We start from the raw sequence: 20,810 nt of genomic DNA on the forward strand, positions 1-20,810 counted from the left end.
ATCTATTCCAGTTTTGTCCTTACTCCTAGAATGTAACCCACCCCTGGGATGTAGTCCTTATTTCTAGGGCCTGATCTTATGCCCAGAGTGTAACCCTTGTAGGGTCCAGGGTGTTTTCTGAGATCCCTCCACCTTGTTGGGTCATGGTCCTTTCCCGCCAGGTCCATGTGGCTGACAAAACCTCTGCTTCATTCTTCAGCGGTTGCTGTTTCCTGGTGGTTGTTTTTGTTTGCCTGTTTTGAGTCTCTCTCTACTTTTATGTAACTTAGGTATCAGCCAGTTATTTGAGGAAGATTTTAATTCAGATTATTAGGCTCCTTATTTTTGTTTCCTTCCTTTTCTGGATTTCCCTCCTCACTTCCCAGCCACTTTGGCAGTCCTGAACTCTGACCTCTCTTTCCTTAGCCCTTTCTCTTGAGATTTATTACCCTAATATACAATTTGAAATTTTCCTGAGTGGAAAACACCAGGATGATTGTGGAGCTCACCTCGTGTCTTTTCCCTCTCCAAAGATCATGGCCTCTTAAGTCCTGTCTGTGTTGGTTGTACTCAGTGCCTTCAAACAGGTGCTTTAGATGCCCATTGCTCTTGGAATTCCCAGCCTTCAGAACTGTGAGAAATGTATTTCTTTTCTTTATAAATTACACAGTCTGTGGCATTCTGATATAGCAACACAATATGGATTGTGACAGATGGCCAACAGGCATCTCAGATTTAATTAATCCAGAAAAAAAAAAATTCCTGACCCCCCGCCCTCCCACCCTGACCCAAACCATGGTCTGCAGTCTTCTCCATCTCTGTAAATTCCTGTTTATTTGTCTCTTTGTGAACCCCATTTTCATTCTGTCAGAATGTCTTATAGGCTCTGCCTTCCAAATGCATCTGGTATCTGACCATAGCTCCTCTCGCTGGAGCTCCCTTGATCCAAGCCCCATCCTCTTTCCTGGATGATGGGAGGAGCTTCCCTGGATATCTCTGCTTCTGCAGCCATGTGGCATTTAAAGTGTGAATTATACTAAAAGCCTTGTCACTCAGAGACAAATTCAAAGTCTGTCTGTGGCTGTTGACCAAGGTGCCGTGATGCTGACCTTCCAGCCCCACCTTCTATCCTCCAGCCAGTCCAGCCTCACTGTCTGCTTCCTCAGACACACTCCAAGTCTCCCCCATCCCCGTGCATCACAGCTTCAGGGTTACTATCCCAGTGAGTTCTTCTCCGTCCATGCTGGGAGCCTCCTGTCCCCCTCTCTGAGTTGTTTTATGACTTGCTCATTTTCTAGGTTATTGTTTTTCTCTGTCCATGAAACCATAAACACCCTGAAGGCAAGATTCCATTATTTTGTTTCTTTCCAGTTTGAATCCACAGAATCAAGAAAAATGACTCATAGGTGAGCGATAGATATTTGCTGAATATATAAAGGAACACGGGGAGAAAAGGAAGAAAAGAGAGAGGGAGATGATCTTTAAAAGGAAAAGAGTGGAATAAACATAAGTAAAAACACAATCTTCAGTTGCCAAGAGAGCTTGAAGTTAAGTCCTGGGCAACTGACCATTTCTGAGCATTGAGGAAGAACTGCAGCGAGCCTGTGGCTTCACCAAGAAAAGGTTGTGCCGCACAAGTCTCATTCCTTTTTTTGTTAGGGAATACCGACAGGGAGAGCTTAGAACACCGTGGATATCATGGAAATGGCACCGACAGGGAGAGCTTAGAACACCGTGGATATCATGGAAATGGCACCGACAGGGAGAGCTTAGAACGCCGTGGATATCATGGAAATGGCACCGACACGGAGAGCTTACAACGCCGTGGATATCATGGAAATGGCACCGACACGGAGAGCTTACAACGCCGTGGATATCATGGAAATGGCACCGACGGGGAGAGCTTAGAACGCCGTGGATATCATGGAAATGGCACCGACGGGGAGAGCTTAGAACGCCGTGGATATCATGGAAATGGCACCGACGGGGAGAGCTTAGAACGCCGTGGATATCATGGAAATGGCACCGACGGGGAGAGCTTAGAACGCCGTGGATATCATGGAAATGGCACCGACGGGGAGAGCTTAGAACGCCGTGGATATCATGGAAATGGCACCGACGGGGAGAGCTTAGAACGCCGTGGATATCATGGAAATGGCACCGACGGGGAGAGCTTAGAACGCCGTGGATATCATGGAAATGGCACCGACGGGGAGAGTTCAGAACGCCGTGGATATCATGGAAATGGCACCGACGGGGAGAGCTTAGAACGCCGTGGATATCATGGAAATGGCACCGACGGGGAGAGCTTAGAACGCCGTGGATATCATGGAAATGGCACCGACGGGGAGAGTTTAGAACACCGTGGATATCATGGAAATGGCACCCACAGCGAGAGTTTAGAACGCCGTGGATATCATGGAAATGGCACCGACGGGGAGAGTTTAGAACGCCGTGGATATCATGGAAATGGCACCGACGGGGAGAGTTCAGAACGCCGTGGATATCATGGAAATGGCACTGACGCCGTGGATATCATGGAAGTGGCACCGACGGGGAGAGCTTAGAACACCGTGGATATCATGGAAATGGCACCGACGGGGAGAGTTTAGAACACCGTGGATATCATGGAAATGGCACCCACAGCGAGAGTTTAGAACGCCGTGGATATCATGGAAATGGCACTGACAGGGAGAGTTTAGAACACCGTGGATATCATGGAAATGGATTTCAGAAAGGCTTTTGTATGTTAGTTTTCAGCCAAGTCAAGAAGTGAGATGCATCCACATCTGGCTGCATGCTTGTAATTAGAATCTGACTTTCAAATTCGTCTCAATGTGTGTGGAAGTCTTAGAACCACAGTTCATCCTGCAGTTTGTTCAGTTCTGATTAAAAGCACTCACTCCACATGTGCCAGGCACTGCACTAGGCTTTGGGGATACAAAGGTTAATAGAAGAGTTCATGCCCTCAAAGAGTTCATTCAGTCCTAATACACCTTCAAACCGGAAGTGTCCCTGCTGACACAGAGCAAAATGACCACTTTTATGAGCAGCGTGAAACTGGAAAGGGGAGCCAGATATCCTCCTGTCCCCATCCCCGTCCCCCGGCACAGGGCCTGTGTCCCAGCAGCCTGCTGGTAGACCACAGCAGCCAAGGGAAAAGGCCAATCCTGGCTCTCCCCCCAGCCAGCTTCGCACCACTCAGTCTGTGGGAAATTGTGGCCCATTTTGAGGGCATCATATTTGGACCATTACTTACTTGTGGTTGTTTGTTTAATTGATTTTGATGAGTTTGGTTTGCTTTTCTCTCCTTGTACGATTTGCCCATTTTCTGTCCTCGGTTTTTCCATGTCTGAGTAATAATCTTCTGTTGTCTTATGCCCATCCTCCATTTTTGCCAGAGCCTTCCACCCTCCTGCCTCAGTCTCCACAGCCTGCTCCCTCGGCCTCCTCTGGGCTGGCTGTCCTGGGTCAGCGGTGAGTTCTGCTTTCTTGAGTTACATGCTTTGCGGCTTCTTTGCTGAATGCAGTCAGGGGCAGGGGCAGGGGCAGGCCCAGGGAGCTCTCCTGTCTTGCCCTACAGAGTCTTCAGCTCCCAGCTCTTAGCTTGACCCAAACGAGATACTTTCACGCATGTGTATTACAAACTGGAGCAAAACCACACACTTGGCAACTAAGGAGAGTTAGCCTGCAAAGAGAAATCTGGGATGGGTGGAATCTGTGACTTCAGTTATGACGGACTTTCAGGTGAAAAAAATGTGTATTTATTTTGAGTGGACCCAGATGGCGGAACAAGGATGATTGGATACAGTTGTGGAGATGTAGTTCCTGCACTATGGACAGCTGTGGGCTGTGCTCCCCGGCAAGGAAAAGGCGAGCAGCCACCCCAAAGTGCCAGTGCAGAGGCTCCCTTGGCACTAGGGTGTGGGGCAGGCGTGGGCTCCTCCACCACAGGGCAGTGGGTGAGGAGCACCAAACCCACAGGATGGCTTCCAGGACCAGTCTGTAGCTCTTGGACTTTAAGGTCGTACTGTTCTCTTTTAAAGAAAAGTTAAAACTGTGGCCTGATGCGCCTTTTTTTTTTTTTTGAGACGGAGTCTCGTTCTGTCACCCAGGCTGGAGTGCAGTGACGCGATCTCGGCTCACTACAACCTCTGCCTCCTGGGTTCAAGTGATTCTCCTGCTTCAGCCTCCCAAGTAGCCAGGACTGCAGGTGTCCACCACTACTCCTGGCTAATTTTTTTTCTTCTTTGTATTTTTAGTAGAGACGGGGTTTCACCATGTTGGCCAGGCTGGTCTTGAACCCCTGACCTCAAGTGATCACATGCCTCGGCCTCCCAAAGTGCTGGGATTACAGGTGTGAACCACCATGCCTGGCCCTGATGCACTTTCAAAGTTTTCCATAACAGTGAGTTTTAAGTAGCCGAGCTCTAAATCTAAATAATTGCCCAAGGGTGATGGTTAAGGAGACTGCAGAGTGGGAAGAACAGAGAAGAGGGAGGCTTGGGAAGACCAGGTGAGAAGGAGCAGTCAATCAGGGAAGAGCCCTGGCAGGAACTGAGGAGGGAGGCGTGGACAGCAGCGTCCGTGGGAAGGAGGACTCCAGAGGCTCCTGACTTGGGCGAGGGAGCCAGCCACAGTGGGCCCTGGTCTTCCAGCCAGATGGGACCGCTTGTCAGAGGATCCTTGGGGTGTCACATTTCTAGCTGGAAACTTCTGTGGCTGGTGGCACCCTTGCCCGAGTTTTGCTTGGGCCCACTGGGCTTGTTCTGCCCACTCAGCCTGGCGTGCTGCACTCAACTCACACTACTGGCCTGGATCCCACACCTGCCAAGAGCGAGCCAGGCACAGAGCAGTGAGGGGTGTGTGAGTGAGCATGGGGTCCAGCCACTGTGCAGTCAGGCACACCAGCAGCTGCTGCAAGGTGGGCAGCTCCGGTGCTGGCATGGGCGCTCGCTCTCTGCAAGGCTGCAGCTGGACCAGGTGCACTGCAAGCAGCTTCCACAGCTGGCACTGGGGAATGCAGTATGCCAGGAACCACAGGGCCCCAAAGAGGGAGTCCAACTCAGAAGGGGCAGGGCTCCTGCTTGTTCCTGGCCTGGGGGGCTCCCAAGTCTAGGCTCCCTGAAGGGCTGCAGCTCTTCTCTCCTTCTCTTCCCCCATAGCATGGCAAGCAAGGCGCATGTCTCAGCCCTGTTTGTGTTACACCAGCTCTTTTAGCCTTGCCATTTGATGGGTCCCAAGTTCTTGTCCTGTGACCAGGAAGAATGAGGTCTGCAGACAAGTGGAGGGTGAGCAAGAGGAAGACGAGCTTTATTGAGTGATACAACAGCTCAGAGGAGACCCGCAGGGGCAGCTCCTTTCCACAGCCAGGGTGTCGCAACGAGCGTTCAGCTCCTAGCACAGAGGAGACCGTAGAGTGGGAAGCTCCTCTTGGCAGGCAGGCCATCCTGTCATCTCTGAGGCTCTCAGCAAAGAGGAGGCCCTGGAGTGGGTTGCTCCTGTCTGCAGACAGGCCATCCCGTTGTGTCTGCGGCTCTCAGCAGAGAGGAGGCCCTGGAGTGGGCTGTTGCTCTCTGCAGGCAGGTCCTCCTGTTGTCTCCCCAGCTCTCAGCAGAGAGGAGGCCATGGAGTGGGTAGCTCCTCTCTGCATCTGGTTGCCCTGATGTCTGCTCAGCTCTGGTTGAGCCTAGGGCTTTTATGGGTCTTAGAGGGGAGGAAGTGCACTGTGATTGGTACATCGGCAGTCATGGGTAAAGGCACCAGAAGTTCCCACTCTGGTCTGCAGGACTGGCAGCCCAGTCCCCAGCCTTCAGGACCTCCCTGGCCTGAAGGTGGGGGCCTCACCAGGGACCTGCCCTCTTCCACCCAGGAACTTGTCTGCGTCCTGCTGCTATTCATGGTGTCCAGGCTGTAGGTGCCAAGGGGTGCCTGCAGGCCAGTGGCAAGCTACCCTCAGCACCCCCTTGGCTTCCCTCCTATTCTCGGTGCTCAAAGTCTGGAGGGTGCTGAGACAGCAGGGGGCTGGTGTATTAGCACTGCCCTGAGCGTGTGCACACCTGGCCAGGCTGCAACAGTGCCCAGGCTCGCCCTGACTTTACTCTGAGATCAAAGTGGACACTGACAGCAGGGAGAAGCCAGGCAGCAGAAGCAGGCACTTCCGAACCTGCGAAGGCCAGGGATGGGGCTTCCTGGGCCCCCTAGAGTGCAGAGATGCCTGGGTCTGCAGCCATGGTTTGGGTGGCTGCAGCTGCGCCTAGGAGAGTGGGGCTTTTCTCTGCTCCCGGCTTCCAGGAGCACAGGGATGCCTGGGTCTGCAGCCATGACTTGGGCAGCTGCATCTGCGCCCAGAGGGGTGGGGCTCCTGCCTGCTCCATGGAGCAGAAGGCCTGGATCTGCAGCTAGGACTTGGGTGGGGCTCCTGCCTGCTCTGTGGAGCAGGAGGTCTGGGTCTACAGCTGTGACTTCAGTGGCTGCAGCTGTGCCCAGGAGAGTGGGGCACCCATCTGCTCCCGGCCCGAGAGCACAGGGATGCCTAAGTCTGCAGAGAGCTACCACCCAACTCGGAAGGGGCAGGGCTCCTGCTTGTCCGCAGCTCCTGCCAGTTCCATGGAGCATGCAGCCCTGGCTGTGCCTCCCTGCTGCAGCTGGCATGATGGCACCAGCCACTCTAGATGGACCATGGTGTCATCACTGAGACCCTGCCTTGACACAGCTGTCAGGACACTGTCTAGCCACACTTGCCTTCCTGCTGCCAGTGCCGCCATGGCTCAGGTGGCTGCAGTTCCTTGAGATGTCCCAGTGGGTCCTGGGTGAGCCCATCCAGCTGATGGGCCATGAGGCAACAGGCAAGTGGACAGACCAGCACTGTCCCCCTTCCTCTTCCTCTGCCCCTTCAACTGCAGGCTGGAAAATTCACATGTTACCAGGAAAACAGCCGGCTACCCAGGGCTATTTACCTCAGGGGCCAAGCTTCCCGTGGGATGAGATCGTTGGGCTCAGAGAACGTGTTGAGCAAACACAGTACTTTCTGTGAGCTGGGTTAGGTTCTAAAAGCCTTACAAAGAGTAACCTAATCATCAGCACAACCAAAAGAAATAGATGTTTGTTTTTTTAATCATCATTGCATTTCACAAATGAAACAGAGGGTAAGTCACTTGCCCAGTGGCATACAGCTCTCAGGTGACAGACTGGGATTTGGATCCAGGCAGGCTCGTACAGACTCCAGAGTCCCAAATATGGCTTCATCCACAGTGTCGGAGCAGCAGCGAGGGCTCTAAGACCACCCAGCTCTCTTCCTGTGTATTTTTTCCATGCTACTCATCCCAAAACTTGATCTCACATTGCTCTGTTTCTTTCTCTGCCTCCATGCTTGATGCATTTACTTAATCTTTCGCAGGATGGGTCATTACTTTTTGCAATAGCACACTCAAAGGTAATGACCAAGATAAATTGAAAAGAGGATTCAACAGTATTCATTGTAAGATTGAATGGGATATAAAATACGTAATCAGCACTTGTGAGGAATATCACTGGATTCTCTTCCTCCTACTCTCCCTCCTTTTTTTTTTTTTTTTTTTTTTGCATTAAAACCCGGGAATTTGATGTTGATTCTGGCCTAAATGTTAAGCATATTCTGGATTTTCTACACCGTTCTGACACCACGGGTACTTGTTTCTTTCTCAGAAGGCAGGTGAAGCTCAGCTGTGTGGGGCTGTGCTTGGTGGCAGTGTGGGAAACGTGTGGAAGTCACCATGGTGTTAGCAGCTTTTACTAGCAGTTTGCTTGGAAAACAGTCTCCGATCTGCACTTGCACACCCACCACGATGCCTTCTCCCCATGGCTCTGTGGACACCAGGAGGCCAGGGCACAGAGGACGTGCGACTTGTGCTCCTGTCTTGCTGCACAGTCTAAAGACCTCACGTACGTTTTGAATGTTCAACCACTATGAGAGTGAGAAACGGCAACCAAGATGCTTTTACTGAGGAACATTGACAACTGGAAAAACAAATCAAGCTTGGATTCCAGGGAACCCTGTCCAGATTTCCTGTTTTATGAATTCTACCATTCACTCTTAAGGCTGTTAGGTTTGAATAACTTGATAAATGATCAAGAGAAAACCATGCAGCATTATGTTCACTGCCAAGTAATATGGACGTAGAGGATGGCAGAATTCTGTAAAACCACTTCTGGAGTTCAACATTTAACCGAGCACATTTTACTTACCTGTTACCAACGTGTCGCTTGGAATGTCTTCTATTAGGCATTTCTCCTCACGTTCCCCTGCGTGGAAATAAAAGGCAGTTGAAAATGGAAAACCAAAACATAAAAGAAATGTTAACATTTGCATTTCTGTTGCTTGAGCCACTTCTGATAATACTTTCGTTGAAATGGATCCGTTGCAGGTGCCACTGGTTAGTGGGTGTTTGTATTTCACTGGCTAATTTTGTAAAATTGATTTTCGTGAGAACTGACACGTGGCGCTGACACTGGGCAGATACTTGCAGCAAATCCGACGAACAAGATAAAAAGGCGTAAGAATTTGGGGCCTTTCCAAGCTGATGATGCAGAGTTCCTTCTGATCCACCACTTTGAAAAGATATTGAAGCATTCCGATGGAGTGAAGAAGCTTCTAATGAAGATGGTGTCATGGAGTATGAGAAATGAGAGATGGGGAGGCAGGTGTAGGCAGGAGGGGAGGGAGGCTGGGTGTGGGGGTGAGGCTAGGCATGTCGAGGGGAGGCTGAGTGCGGTGGGGAGGCTAGGTGTGGGGGGTGTGGCTGGGTGTAAGGGGTGAGTTTGGGTGTCTGGGGGGAGTCTGGGTGTGTCGGGGGAGGCTGGGTGTGTGAGAGGAGTCTGGGTGTGTGAAGGGAGTCTGGGTGGGTGGGGGAGAGCTGGGTGTGTGGGAGGGAGTTTGGGTGTGTTGGGGGAGGCCGGGTGCCGGGGGAAGGCTGGGTTGGGAGGAGTCTGGGTGTGAGGGTGAGGGTGGGAGGCTGGGTGCGGGGGAGGTGGGTGTGGACCTGTGGGTGGGAGGAAGGGAACCTGGCTAAAGTGGAACCACCTGGACTAGGAAGAGCGCGTGCCCTGAAGAGACTAAGTCTGTTTCCTCATTTAAAAAAGGAGTGAAAATCACTTGGTGATCCATTAGGTCTTTTCAGCTGTGACATCCAGTGTTTTCTCTTCAAGCCTTTTATTTAAAAATGTCTGTAGACTAACAAAAAGTTACAAAAATAGTGCAGAGGTCCTGTGACCCATTCGTCAACGCCCCCAGTGCAACATCTTATGTGACTAGTCACTGCAGGACTGCATCACGGGGACCGGGCATTTGACAGTGGCAGAGAACAGCTAGCTCGGCTGCAAAGCTCACGTGGTGCTCACATTTTTGCACACGCTTGTTTTTTGTATGTGAGTGCACCATCATGAGAATGCTTCAGCGAGCCCTTTTGAGCACTCTGGAAAGAAGTGGGAAGACGGAAAGAATGCATCGTGTGGTTTGGAGCAAGTGCTGGCAGCCGAGGGCCTGGGCTGTCTGACTACACTGCTTCTCAGTGACGTGAGTGTGGACAGATCGATGGACCTCCAGGTTGTGACCCATAAGGCAGGGGCAGTACATTGTCGTAGGGATTAGATGACACAGTCGGTGTGGGCTTCTCAGCCCTGGTCTGATGCATAGTGGGCATTTGGTGAAGGGTGTAGCTGTTGCTTTTCTGGTGCCAGGTGGAGCTCTGGCTGGATTCCAAGCATGTGGCAAGGGCGACCAGGCACACACCTGCAGCTGTCTTCATCCACGACCTGCCCTTCCTCCTACCTAAACCCAGCTCCGGTTTCAGAGCCCACCTTTTCCTTCCTCCTCAGAGACCTCTCTCCCTTCCCGCTGGTCTGTGCCCTCTGCCTCAGTCTCCCAAACAGCTAATGTTTTCCTTTAGAGATGTTCTGAAGCACAATGTTGACAAGCCTAGACTCTGGGGCCACACTGTCTGGGTGTCCCTCCTCTGCCCCTTACCTCCTGTGCGATCCTAGGCAAGTTCCTTAGTTCTCTGCCTCAGTTTCCTCATCTGAGAGAATAAAGAGCCCGCTTTATACGGTGGCTGTAAAGACCAAATGATACTCTCTGTGTAAAGTGCTAAGAACAGTCCCTGGCACACAGCACACTCTATGTAAGTGTTGGCCAGTGTTATTTCATAGCCTGACATCTTGAGGGGTTGCCAGATAGGCTAGCTTCACTTCTCTACTTCCTCACACAGCTAAAAAAAGCCAAAACCGTCTATTCTAGAACAGTTTAAGCACATGAAACTAGAGAATTGTGTGATGAACCCCAAACTAGTTTTACTTAACCAACACACACACCACACACACACTTTTAAAGTATGTCAGGTCAGAGGCCGTTTTCACCTATCAGCACTTCAGTATGCGTCACTAACTAGTGAGGACCTTATTAAATGAAACAGTCACCAACCATGCCATCACAACAAGGTTAATAAGAACCCCTTCCTGTCCTCCGACACCCAGTTCACAGTCACGTCTCCCTGATTGCCTTAAAAGGTCTTTTTCACAGTTGATTTATTTTGATCAGTATCTAAACAGAATCCACACATGACACTTGGTTGCTATGTCTGTTAAAACTCTTTTATTTATAGGGTCTGCCTTCCCCACACCAGTCTCTTTCTTAACCCACTAATTTGTTGGAGACCCTGGGGCCCTTGCTCATGGTGGCCGGCATCCCAGATGTGGTGAAAGTGTCCTCAGGTGCCGTTGGACTCAGCACACCTTCGCTGTGACTGCAAATCTCCGGGGGTTCTTGTTGAGCTCACGCCCTGATCTGGAGGTGAGGACGGGGCCTGGGAACTGATACTGATGCTCCAGAGACTGTGCTGGGAGTGGCGAGGGGTTGGCTGGCTCTTCCTCCAGCTTCCCAGATACTGGTGTGTGCAGTTAGAGTTGATGAGACTCGGGCTCAGACTTTAAGCTAGAGTCGCTGCTGAGTGCCTCCTGGTGCCTCACAGTGGAGGCCATGATGTCCAGTTGTCCTGCCTTGAGTGACCACAGCCCATGAGGGGCTCAGTGCTGTCCCCGCTTGCCCCTTGTCAGGTTCCCTCAGCCTCTGCCTGGCAGTTTTGACATCCACTCTCTCTCTCTCGATTCCTCTTTCCTCAGTGGTTGCTACAGGAGAACTTCTCACCAACTAGCTGCTTGCCCTGAAGCAGTTTGTACAGGAAAGTCCGGCCACGGGCTTGGTTCTTTCCCTAGAATTAGCGGTTTTCAAAGGAGTATGTTTGTTCCCTAACAGCCGCCATGTAACCAATGGGGATTCTTTAAAGTATCATTATGAATTCATGAGTGGTTGGGTATTTAATGCTTTTCTGATATATCGGAGTCATTATTCTTAATACTTAAATTGCCCAACCTTTGGCCAATGGTGACCCCTCAGTTTCACTCCTGTGTCCTTTAGACAGAATAACATTCACTCTTTAATATAATATAAAAGGCATTCACGTGAGGGGCATTTGCTTCTGCAGATCGTCATTGCCCTGAGCTTTCTCAGGGGACAGAGCTAGGAAAGGTTTTATTGTGGGCTTATTTTTAAATTAAAGAAGGAGCTCATATTCTCATGTCCAATCGAAGTGTAAGACTAAAGAGTTTTACTTAATTTCATTGAATATATACTTGTATCTCTTTTATGCCAAAAATCTACTTACTGGCATTAATACGATACATTTGCTTTATCCTTCAACATAGCTATGCAGGCCATACCTTGGAGACATTGCGGGATCAGATCCAGACCACCAATAAAGCAAACATTGCAGTAAACCAAGTCACACAAATGTTTTTGTTTCCCAGTGCATATAAAAGTTATATTGACACTATATTGTAGTCTATTAAGTGTGTAATAAGCACTGTGTCTACAAAAAAGATGTATGTACCTTAATTAACATACTTTATTGCTAAAAAATGCTAATGATTATCTGAGCCTTCATGGAGTGGTAACCTTTTTGCTGGTGGAGGGTCTTGCCTTGATGTGGACGGCTGCTAACTGATCAGGGTGGTGGCTGCTGAAGGTTGTGGTGGCTGTGGCAATGTCTTAAAATTAGACATCAGTGAAGTTTGTCATATCAATTGATGCTTTCACAGAAGATTCCTCTGTAGCATGTGACACTTTGATAGCATTTTACCCACAGTAGAAAGTCTTTCAAAATTGGAGCCAGTCCTCTCCAACTCTGCTGCTGCTTTATCAACTAAGTTTATGGAATATTCTAAACCCTTGGTTTCATTTCAGTGTTCATAGAATCTTCACCAGGACTAGATTCCATCTCAGTAAACTACTTTCTTTGCTCATCCATAAGAAGCAACTCCTCATCAGTTCAGGTTTCAGCCTGAGATTGCAGTAATTTGGTCCCATCTGCAGGCTCCACTTCTAATTCTATTTCTCTTGCTGTTTCCAGCACATCTGTAGAGACTTCCTGCACTGAAGTCTTCAACTCCTCAAAGTCATCCTTGAGGGTTAAGATCAGCTTCTCCCAAACTCCTGTTCATGTTGATATTTGTATGTCCTCCCATGAATCATCAATGTTTTGAATGGCATCTGGAATAGTGAATCCTTTCCAGAAGGTTTTCAATTTACTCATCCAGATTCATGAGAGGAATCCCTATCTGTGGCAGCTATAGCCTTACAAGATGTATTTCTCAAATAGTAAGACTTGATAATTGAAATTTCTCCTTGATCCATGGGCTGCAGAATGGATGTTGTGTTAGCAGGCATGAAAACAACAGTAATCTCCTTATACATTTTCATCAGAGCTCTTGGGTGACCAGCTGCATTGTCAATATTGTCAATGCATAGTAATACTTTGAAATAATCTTTTTTTTTTCTGAGCAGTAGGTCTCAAAAGTAGGCTTAAAATATTCAGTTAGCCATGCTGTAAACAGATGGCTGTCATCCAGGCCGTGTTGTTCCATGTATAGAGCATAAGTGGAGGAGGTTTAGCATAATTATTAAGGGCCCTAAGATTTTCAGAATGGTCAGTGAGGATTGGAGTCAACTTTAAGTCACCAGCTGCATTACCCCTAATGAGAGAGTTAGCTTGTCGTTTGAAGCTTTGAAGCCAGACACTGGCTTCTCTCTAGCTATGAAAGTTCTAGATGGCATCTTCTTCCAATAGAAGACTGTTTTGTCTACATTTAAAATCCACTGTTTAGTGTAGCCATCTTCATCAATGATCTTAGCTACATCTTCTGGGTAACTTGCTGCAGCTTCTACATCAGCACTTGCTGCTTCACCTTGTTCTGTTTTTTTTTTTTTTCCCCCCTTAAACCTCATGAACCAACCTCTGCTAGTTTCAGACTTTTCTTCTGCAGCTCCCTTACCTCTCTTAGCCTTCATAGAACTGAAGAGAAAGCCTTGCTCTGGATTAGGCTTTAGCTTAAGGGAAGGTTGTGTCCAGTTTGATCTTCTATCTAGACCACTCAGACTTTCTCCATATCAGCAATAAGGCTGTTTGACTTTATCATTTGTGTGTTTACTGGAGTGGCACTCTTAATTTCCTTCAAGAACTTTTCTTGGCTGGGCACAGTGGCTCATGCTTATAATCCCAACACTTTGAGACTGAGGCAGGAGGATTGCTTGAGGCCAGGAGTTTGAGACCAGCCTGAGCAACATAGCAAAACCTCGTCTCGACAAAAAAATACATTAAAAAAATTTAGCTGGGCACATGCCTGTAGTCCTAGCTAGTTTGGAGGCTAAGGCAGGAGGATCCCTTGAGTCCAAGAGTTCAAGGTTACAGCGAGCTATGATCATGCCACTGCACTCCAGCCTAGGTGATAGAGCAAAACCCTGTCTCAAAAAATAACAATACTTTTTTCTTTGTATTCACAACTTGACTGTTTGGCACAAGACGCCTAGCTTTCAGCCTATCTCAGCTTTATGTTAATCATTTCTAGCCTTTGATTGCAAGAGAGAGATGATGGCTCCTCCTTTCACTTGAACACTTAGAGGCCACTGCAGGGTTACTTGTTGGCCTAATTTCAATATTAGTATATCTCAGGAAATAGGGAGACTTGAGGAGAGAGAGAGAAATGAGGCAATGGACAGTCACTGGAGCAGTCAGACCACACACAACATTTATCTACTACATTTGCCATCTTACGTGGGTATAGTTGGTGACGTCCTAAAACAATTTCAGCAGTAACAACAAAGATCACTGAACACAGATTGTTATAACAGATATACTAATGATAAAATACACTGAAATATTGTGTCAGTTACCAAAAAGTGACATAGAGACATGAAGTGAGCACATGCTGTTGGAAAATGGCGCTGACAGACTTGCTCAATTCAAGGTTGCCTCAAACCTTCCATTTGTAAAAAGCACAGTATCTGCAAAGCACAGTGAAGCAAAGTGCAGTAAAGCGGGGGTGTCCACAAGAGTTTCCAAAGAGCCACACCAACATTTGCTGCCATCAAAAAGACTACGAAATGGCACCTAAGATTTCTTTGCCATTCTCTTTCGTCTTTTCCCGGGGACATATGCACAAAAACACCATTTAAAGTTATTGAAGTAATTATTTTATTTTCATATAAAGTATATTTCATTTGTGTCAGTTTGTTTTCAATATTTGCAGTTTAGTCATTTTGCCTTTTTAAAGTTCACTATTTTTATTTTTAATTATGTAAAATATTTACATGGCTCAAAAATAAAATTATATGCAAGAAAAGAGAGAACAGATGAGACAAAATAAAAATGAAAATGGTAGATTTAAATCTGATGATATCAATTAAGTCCATTCGATGTAAATGACATAAAGGCAGAGATTATCAGACCAGTAAAGAAGCAAGACTCAAATAAGTATCATCTACAAGAAATTGGCTTTTAAAAAGATATTCCATGCAAACTCTAATCCAAGAAGTTGGATTGCCAATATTAATATCAGGCAAGATAGATTTTTAAATAAAAGAAGATTACTGGAGATAAAGGAGCATTTCATAATGATAAATGGGAACTATCTTAAATATATATGTACCTAATAATAAAGCTTCCAAATTTTATGAAACAAAAATTGCCAGAATTGAAGGACAAAGAGATACATCTATAATTATAGTTGGAGATGCCAACAATCCTCTATTAGTAATAGAACAAATAAAGGGAAGTCAGTAGGATTAGTGAAGACCTGAACGATGCCATCAACCAGTGTGACCCAACTTGAGCAAACTAACATTAGTGAAACACCACACTCAGGCGTGACAGGATGCACAGGGAATATTTGCCAAGATAGGTCTTACTTGGGGCTATAAAATAGTATCAATAAATTTACAAGGATTGAAATCATACAATATGTTCCTGACCATAACTTAATTGAATTAGAAATCAGTAATAAAACGTATATGAGAAACTGCAAATATTTAGATATTAAACACAGTTTTAAATAAACCATATATCAGAGAAGATGTCATAGGGAAGATAGGAAGTATTTTAATTGAATTGCAATGAAAATATATTTCTTTTGTGGTATGCAGCTAAAGCAATTTATAAAGGGAAATTTATGCCTTTAAATACCTGTATTGAGTTTGAGACCAGCCTGGGCAACGTAGTAAGATCCTATCTCTATTTTAAAAATTTAAAAATTAGCCAGGCATGGTGACATGTGCCTGTAGTCCCAGTTACTTGGGAGGCTGAGATAGGAGAATCACTTGAACCCGGGAGGCAGAGGTTGCAGTGAGCTGAGATCACGCACTCCAACCTGGGTGACAGAGTGAGACTCTGTCTCAAAAAAAAAAAAATGCTTATATTAGAAAAGAAGAAAAGTTTAAAATCCATGACCTAAACTTCTACCTTAATAAACTACAAAAAGAAAAGCAAATTAAACCTAAAGTAAGAAGGAAGGAAACATTAAAGATTGATGGAAGAAAAAGTAAAAGTAAAGTGTGGAAATCATTGAAACAAAATGAACAAACACTAGAGAAAGCTAATGAAACTAAAACTCGTTCTTTGAAAGATCAATAAAATTGGTAAGTCTGATCAGGGGAGAAGGAGAAAAACCACAAGTTACCAATATCAGAATGAAAGGGGATATCGTTATAAATTCTACAGATAATAAGAGGGTAATAAAGAAATTTTATGGGCCAGTGTGGTAGCTCATGTCTGTAATCCCAGCATTTTGGGAGACTAAGGAAGATGGATATCACTTGAGTTGAGGAGTTTAAGACCAGCCTGGACATCATAGTGAGACCTTGTTGCTACAAAACAATAAAAATCAGCTGGGTGTGGTGGGGGGGTACCTGTAGTCCCAGCTACTCAGGAGGCTAAGGTGGGAGGATGGCTTGAACCTAGAAGGCTGAGACTGCAGTAAGCAGTGACTGTGTCACTGCACTCCAGCCTGACGACAGAGGGAGACCCTGTCTAAAAGAATTTTGTGAATGAGTTGTGCCAATACATTTGACAATTTAGATGAAATTGACAAATTCTTCAAAAGCGCAAATTACAAAAACTTTCACAAGAAAAAATATTTTTAATAGCCTAATCAATCTAATAAAGAATCGAATAAATAAATTTTATTTGTAATTAAAAACTCCTCCCACAAAGAAAATTCTAGGCCCAATGGCCTCACTGGTGAATTCTGTGAAATATTCTATAAAACGTTTATGTAAAAGTTAATATCCATTTTTCACAAAGTCAGAGAAGAGAGCACTTGGATTCATTTTATGAGGTCAGCATTATCCTATACCAAAATTATACTATGACATTATAGAATCTAGTAATAAATGTCTTTGGAACTGACAATTCCCTGTGCTTTTAAACATTCTGTGGTTAAAAATTTGCCCAGTTATTTGAATTTGGGTGTTTGTTTTTTTGGGGTTTTTGTTTTTTGAGAAGGAGTCTGTGTCGCCCAGGCTGGAGTGCAATGGTGCAATCTCGGCTCACTGCAACCTCTGCTTCCTGGGTTCAAGCAATTCTCCTGCCTCAGCCTCCCGAGTAGCTGGGATTACAGGCATCTGCCACCACTCCCGGCTAATTTTGTATTTTTAGTACAGATGGGGTTTCACCATGTTGGCCAGGCTGGTCTCAAACTCCTGACCTCAAGTGATCCACCCATCTCAGCCTCCCAAAGTGCTGGGATTACAGGCGTGAGCCACCGTGGCCGGCCAGTTATTTGAATTTGTGAACCTGAACTTCCAGCTTAGGATTTGTTTTCCTCGGCCCTGCTAATCAGCTCTCACTTTACCGCTGCTTTTCAGCTTCTCTAATTTTGCTGTTATTTTTTTCTCCATCTTTGGGGAATTTATACTTTTGTTATTGGAGAGATTTAAAATAATTTGTATTACCATTCCTCAAATCTCAGACCATCCTTTTGGGATAATTTTCCTCCACCCTGAACAACATCCTTTAGAAGTTTTTCAGGGTAATTATCTTGGTATTAAGATTCTTCAGTTTCTGTTAATCTGAAAATGTCTGCATTTTGCTCTCATTCTTAAAAGGTGTTGCTGAGTTCCCAGCTGTGGGTTGACAGTTAATTTCTCTCAACATTTCAAAAGTTATTATCTGACTGCCTTCTGACTCCCTTTGGGCTGTTAGAAAGTAGCTGTCATTCAATAGATGTTCCTTCATAAGCAATCTGTACATTCCTCTGGGTCCTTTGAAGGTTTTTTCTTTTTTTTTTTTTTTTTGAGACAGAGTCTCACTGTCTCCCAGGCTGGAGTGCAATGGCGCAATCTCGGCTCACTGCAAGCTCTGCCTCTGGGGTTCATGGCATTCTCCTGCCTCAGCCTCCCAAGTAGCTGGGACTACAGGTGCCCACCACCGCGCCCAGCTAATTTTTTTTGTATTTTTAGTAGAGACAGGGTTTCGTCGTGTTAGCCAGGATGGTCTCGATCTCCTGACCTCGTGATATGCCCACCTTGGCCTCCCAAAGTGCTGGGATTACAGGCGTGAGCCACCGCGCCCAGTCTGAAGGTTCTTTCTTTGTGTTTAGTGTTCACCAGTTTCAATATACTGTGCATGGGTGTGGACTGCTTTCGCTTCTCCTCTTTGGAATACATTATGCTTTCTGTTTCTGGAGACAGCTTCTAATTTTAACCAGTGCTGTAAATTTGCACTATTTTCTCTTTAAATATTATCTCTTCTCCACTCTCCCTATTATCTCCTTTAGAGTCTCTGATTTAAAACATTTTAGAACTTTCCATCTTATCTTCCATATCTTTGTGAAATTTCCCATTTCCTGTCTCTCTGTGCTGCGTTCTGCCTGATATCTTCAGCTAGATCTTCCAGTTCACTAATTCTTTGTTCAGCTATGCTAATTAGCTCTCCAACTCACTCAGGCTTCCTCATTTTATAATTTTTCCTTTCCAAATGTATCTGTTTGATTCTCATTTCCCTTGTTGGTTGGTCATTTTTGTTCTATTTGTTTTATATTACATTTCTGACAAGTTAATTATCTGAGATCTTGGGTGTCTGAATCTGTTGGGTTTTTTTTCTGGCTTTCAATTATAGCGACTTGTTTTCTTGTTTATTTAATCTTTGTGTTGTGTTCGTTGCCTGATTTTGATTGTTGGGGCTCACACTAGGGACTGGGAAAGCTCCTGAGGAGAGAATCGCTCCTGTCCTTTCCTATATCACAGGGCATTGCTGGCCTCGAGGGTCCCTCTCCATGTGGGGTGCCGGGTTCACCTTTTCACTCTGCTGCTAGCCAAGCTCACAGCAGCCCTCAGGAGCCCTGTCTCTCCCAGCTGCTCATGAGCTTGTTTCTTTGGCCTGACAGCACCTCCTTGCTCCAGCCTCAATGTGTTTGTTTACTTATTTTTAGAAGTGGGGGTAGAAGGTGGAGTCCTCCCTGCATCTTATGAAAGGGGCAGTGTCTCAGAGCTGTATCCATCCCGTTTCGCCATTCTGTGGGTGGAGGGTGTCCCCTGAGAGTGCCAAGGCAGGCGTCTGGATTGTGCCATCCACACACCCTCTTCTGCAGCTCCAGTGGAGTATGGTGGGAGTGGAGTTAGATGTCAGTGCTCAGTTCCTCAGCCTACCATCTTTGCCAGGAACTCCCTGCCCATCGCTTCTCCATGTTCTACCCTTTGTCTTCCTCCCCCAGTGCCACAGACCCCTCAGCCCCAGTCCCCATGGCCTGTGTGTTGTTGCTGAGCACAGTGGGCCACTCCATGATTATCCTCCTATGGCTTGGACACTGTGGACTGCTGACCACTTCTCCTCAGCACAGTGGGCTGGACCAACCCTCACCCCGTAGGCCCAGCAGCACCCTGGAGCCCAGCGTATCCACATCCCACTAATACGAGGGGCATGCAGTCTCAGTGTAGTTGTGGAGCCCCTCCTTCTGGCCCAGGTGCCCCCCATCCACCTGTGGCAGCACAGTGTGCAGGGGGCTACAGACCACGAATGGGTCCCTCAGGTGTGAACTTGCCCTCACTTGCTCACTGCCCCCCTGGTTCCCCATGCTGACCCAGTTGGGACAAGGCCTTCCTGAAACTGGGATGGGGTCAACTTCTTGGGTGTCTCTGGGAGGCATGTCAAACGCAGGTCTGTAAGTATTCACCTTGCGTTTTCATCAAAACAAACCCAGACTCATCCATTTCTTCCCATGTCCACGGGTGTCTCTGAGGCCCAAACCTCTCTCTTTTGGGACTATTGCAGGGGCTTCTCCTCTCCATTTTCCTGTCTATACCCACTACTCACTGCTGTCAAGATGGCGGGCACTGATGCAGTGCTGTTTCTGCACTCTGCGCCTTCCCGTGCTCCCCACCTCATTCAGGAGAGGGCAGCCACATAGGTCCTGTCTGATCCACCCTCCAGCCAGGCGGCCCCTGTGGGATTCCTCACACAGCATTCCATTACCGGATGGCGTTCCCCACTGGTCTCCTTCAAATCTCAATGCCTCAGCAAAACAGTGGCCATCCTAGTGGCGTGGGGGCCCCAGAGACTTCTGTGATGGCACCCACGTCAACACATGCCCTGGGGCCCCGGAGACTTCTGTGATGGCACCCAGTCAACACATGCCCTGGGGCCCCAGAGACTTCTGTGATGGCACCCACGTCAACACATGCCCTGGGGTCCCTGAGGCCAGGAAAGCACAATAGCCTCTCACCTGGGCAGTAAATGTTCTGGCCCCAAAGTGACACCTGTCCTACCCCAGGGCCCCCCAGCTCCATGCTCCAGGAGGGAGGGCAGGTGGATCCAGGTGTCTGCAGGAGGCTGCACCACAACCCCTTCCCCAGCCTTTCAGTGATCCTACAGGACTTCACAGGCTCCACAGTAGCGCATGGTTCTGTGAGTCTGCTCTTGCAGTCTCTGCCCTTTGACTGGAGTGTTGTATCCGTCTGTCGAGGCTTCAATGCACCACCCCATTGTGCTGCTCTGGTGTCTTTGAGTTTAGAGCTCCTGGCGAGGTTAACTCGGTCAGCATCTTCTCCTGGTCATGCCAGCCCCAGCGGCCCGGTGGCTCTGACCGTGGAGTTTGCCATGTGCTCTGACTCAGGAGCATCAGGGCTGGTGTTCTGTGCGTTTTATGGGTTCTGATTGTGGGTTCATGTTCCTGGGGATCCTCTGAGTTCCAAGTACACAGTGTGATCTCTACACAGGATTTATGGCCATTCCTTCAGGGGCCTCCTGGCATTGTCAGTCCCAGGAACCTTAAGAAAACTTTAAGCCAGGGGTTTTTCAGATCTCCACATCACCTCAGAGCTCATGCGCCCGTGAGCTTGGGCTTAGTTCATTGTTTTCAAGGATGGTGGGTGGGGATGGCGTGCAGGGTGGTGGGAGCTGGGCCTGGGGTCTGGTTCTAGAAGCATCAGGGCTGGAGGGCCTTAGCCAGTTACGAGGAAGGGTCGTCTACCA

At 47.4% G+C, this 20,810-nt stretch overlaps 1 long non-coding RNA gene across 1 annotated transcript; it reads left to right on the forward strand.

Moving 5' to 3' along the window:
- The first annotated feature begins 8,985 nt into the window (after positions 1 to 8,985).
- LOC129532932 (uncharacterized) lies at positions 8,986 to 11,843 on the forward strand. The gene is made up of 2 exons (XR_008678885.1): positions 8,986 to 10,804; positions 11,716 to 11,843. It is a non-coding gene; the product is annotated as an uncharacterized lncRNA (long non-coding RNA).
- The last annotated feature ends 8,967 nt before the right edge of the window (positions 11,844 to 20,810 follow it).

This window comes from Gorilla gorilla, chromosome 3 (assembly GCF_029281585.2).
Source record: "Gorilla gorilla gorilla isolate KB3781 chromosome 3, NHGRI_mGorGor1-v2.1_pri, whole genome shotgun sequence".
Taxonomy (NCBI): domain Eukaryota; kingdom Metazoa; phylum Chordata; class Mammalia; order Primates; family Hominidae; genus Gorilla; species Gorilla gorilla.